Source organism: Panthera tigris, chromosome E3 (genome assembly GCF_018350195.1).
Source record: "Panthera tigris isolate Pti1 chromosome E3, P.tigris_Pti1_mat1.1, whole genome shotgun sequence".
Lineage (NCBI taxonomy): Eukaryota > Metazoa > Chordata > Mammalia > Carnivora > Felidae > Panthera > Panthera tigris.
The window spans coordinates 6,617,899-6,621,765 of record NC_056675.1 but is presented as its reverse complement, the minus strand read 5'-3'; positions in this window follow the sequence as shown (position 1 = coordinate 6,621,765).

Genomic DNA, 3,867 nt, shown 5'->3' with positions numbered 1-3,867 from the left:
CTGGACGTTGCTTCTAATTCATATCTTCCCCCTTATATCACTCACTGGGAGTCTCTCATAGATGTGGGGAAACCTCATGTTGTTAAGAAACATCACAATGGGGGCGCCTGGGTGGCTCAGTCGGTTGGCGGCCGACTTCGGCTCAGGTCATGATCTCGCGGTCTGTGAGTTCGAGCCCCATGTCGGGCTCTGTGCTGACAGCTCGGAGCCTGGAGCCTGTTTCAGATTCTGTGTCTCCCTCTCTCTGACCCTCCCCCGTTCATGCTCTGTCTCTCTCTGTCTCAAAAATAAATAAACGTTAAAAAATTAAAAAAAAAAAAAGAAAAGAAACATCACAATGACCTTTGAGGTCGATACCCTGAGCAGTTCCTTGTTGTATTCTATGTTCTCCCAGGACTTGGAGGTGGGAATGATAATTAGGAATTTCTTATAGGCTCCCACTTTGTCCAGCTCAGTGATCAACAGAGAGCTACCCTGGATTCCCAAATCATCATCTTGAGTCACAATGCCCACTCAGATCCATTTAAAGTAGGGTCATTCCCTGGGCCCAGGATTGGTCACTAGTGTCCTCTGCAGAAAAGGAGTCTCATTACTGAGACAGACTCCAGTGGGTACATAACTGACCCAGAAAGTGAACACATCTTTTTCATAAATCAGAAGCGAATCCTGACAGAAGCGTATAGAAGGAATACTGAAACCTATCCTTACACTTAAAGTTTTGACATGTATGATGATGTTTCTATACCAAATCATAACATACATGTAAATTGTTCTCTCCAGTTTATTTACTTTCTAAATAAAGGTGGGGCAATTCTCAGCCCTTGGAAATAATTTCTCCCTAAACTCCTGGGCAGAGGAGGCAATGTAATCTAGGTTCAACTAGAGCAGACCTCTTAGAGTTTAATTCCCAACATTAAAGGCAAATGTATCCCTGATATTAAGGAACAGCCGGTTCTTTTGTTTGGCTACTTTCTGTATTGTATTTAAATACACATTTAAAGTAAACAAATCTAGGGGCGCCTGGGTAGCTCAATCAGTTGAGTGTCCAACTCTTGATTTCAGCTCAGGTCATGGTCCCAGAGTCAAGGGATCAAACCCCACCTCAGGCTCTGTGCTGGGCATGGAGCCTGCTTGAGATTCTCTTTGTCTCTCTCTCTCTTTCTCTCTCCCATTATCTCTCTCTCCCTCTCCTGCTGCCCCTCTCCCCTGCTAGCACTCTCTAAAATAAAGTAAAAACAAAATAAACAAATCTAAAAAGAAAATAATAAAGCAAATAAATCTTATTTTGTATTCTTGATAGTCCAGGGATGGACTAACCAATTTACAGAGAAATTACAGTTTAAGAAAAAACCAGAGCATTTATGAAATGACTAAAATAGCTTCAGAGCAGCTAACACAGCTTTGCATTAAAAGTCATCTCTTGATTCAAACTACATGATTGGAATCGATAGATTTCCCCATTGTTTCTATTGCACTATAGCAATGCCTTTGCCCCTTGACAATCAGACATGTAGCTAATGTGGTTCCACATCCCTCAGATTGTATCCCTTCCTCCCATAGACCTGCCTAAGAGGAAAGCGGTGGTCATAATCAGGAGTGCAGAGGGAGGGCATTTCCAGGGCTGTTGTAGTTTCTCACAAGATCTAAAACAGTGAGGGTAGGTGCACATGATGTTGAAGCTGAAACAATTATTATGATTATGATTTTATAAATTTGGAACAGCTACATCCCCAGAAATTCTGGGCAACTGGTGTTCTACCGTATGATATTTCGCCATTGTCATCCCTGTGCTTAGGAAAAAGAAAAAAACTCATTAGATAACCAAGCCCCCCAAATAAAGTCCCTATTTTTTTTTAATGTTTATTTTTGAGAGAGACAGACAGAGCATGAGCAGGGGAGGGGTAGAGAGAGAGGGAAACTCAGAATCTGAAGCAGGTTCCAGGCTCCTAGCTGTCAGCAACAAAGCCCAATGCAGGGCTCGAACTCATGAACTGTGAGATCATGACCTGAGCTGAAGTCGGACGCTCAACTGACTGAACCACCCCGGTGCCTCTAAAGTCCCTATTTCTTATCCTAATGTCCAGGATCCTCTCAGTATGAATCATGCCTTTTCTGTCAAAATCCAGTCAAACCAGTTATCTTATTATTTCCCAAATATCCTATTTACTGTGAAAATACACCTTAGGTGGAGGATAGGTTCTGAATTTAGATGGTGAGATGAATCAAATGACTTCACAAGTATTCCTGTAAAATCCTTTACCTTATCCAAAATATGTGATTTTGCATGAACACTTGTACACAGCAAATATGTATATATGTAAAATATATGCAGTAATGTACAGTATATCATTCTCGAGGGGGACTATACTCAAATCATTTAAGTTATTTACTACTCAGCTGTTTTCAGCAAATACGTGAAGATTCTAGGCTCTAGCTAGCTTGAACATCTTCCTGTTCATCAATATCTTGTTCTCTTGTAGAACAGTTTAATTATTTCCTTGAACTTCGTTTTGGTGTTTTCCCATGGCTCTCAGTTAATTCCCATGAGTCTCAAAACTTTTCATTTCTTCCTTGAAACTGTGAACAAAGTTATCACCAGCCACTTTTCTGGTTATCTGAATGATGCATTTTATTTCTTCAGCAATGGTTGAGAATCCCTTAAAATCATTCATGTATTTTTATTTTATTATTTTTTTCTTGAGGGAGAGCACAAGTGGGGGAAGAGGAGGAGAGAGAGAGAGAGAGAGAGAGAGAGAGAGAGAGAGAGAGAGAATCTCAAGCAGGCTCCATACTCAGTGTGGAGCTCAACGCAAGGCTCCATCCCACAACCCTGGGATCATGACCAAAGCCGAAATCAAGAGTCGGACACTTAACCGACTGAGCCACCTAGGTGCCCTGCCCCTCATGTATTTTTATTAAAAGTTTATATAATGACCAAAACTAATAGGTAATATCTTGCATTTATTGAGGATTTCCCTGTGTTCCAGGGACTATCTCATGCGCTTTACGTGAATTAATTTACAGCATCCACATAACAACTCTGTGAAGTAGGTGCTATTGTTTTTCTCATTGTACTGATGAGGAAACAGGGTCACGGGAAAATGTTTGCTGAATGAGGAGGAATGCCTGTGTGCTCCTTTACATTTTGAGGGGGACTGCACTGTGACTTTGGGTTGAAACTGCAAGGAGGTTGTTCAGATTGGTGGGTAAAGGGTGATAAAATGAAAATGAGCTTTTTAATCACTCACCTGAGTTAATCTGTATAGTTCCAGCAATCTTGCCATGGGTATGTATGGACAGCGCCGACTGAGGTCCCCAGGTGGAGCAGGGATAGGAGCGTGAGCTCAGCAACTGAAGTTGGATATTGGGTTTTTGGACCCTGTCAGGAGGCATGTGGTTCCCTGAAGGGCCCCTGAGATGAAGCTTCCAGACCTCCAGATGGAAAATCCTAGAGTGAGATTCGGTAACCGATGGATGTCTCTGTTGATTTCCTCAGTCACAAAGAAGAAAACCCAAATTGCCCAGTAACACCAAGCTGTGATTCTTAGTAAACAACAACAACAACAACAACAACAAAAATACAAATCAAGTTTTAGAATTTCCTAAAACCTACTCATATCTTTACAGTCTTTTAATGAGGTTTTTTTTTAAATGTTTTTGTTTATTTTTGAGACAGAAAGCATGAGTTGGGGAGGGGCAGAGAGAGAGGGGGAGACAGGAATCAAAGAGGGCTCTGCGCTGACAGCAGAGAGCCCAACTCGGGGCTCGAACTTACCAGCTGTGAGATCATGACCTGAGACGAAGTCAGACACCCATTCTACTGAGCCACCCAAGTGCCCCATGAGTCTTTAAAGAAATATGTCCACA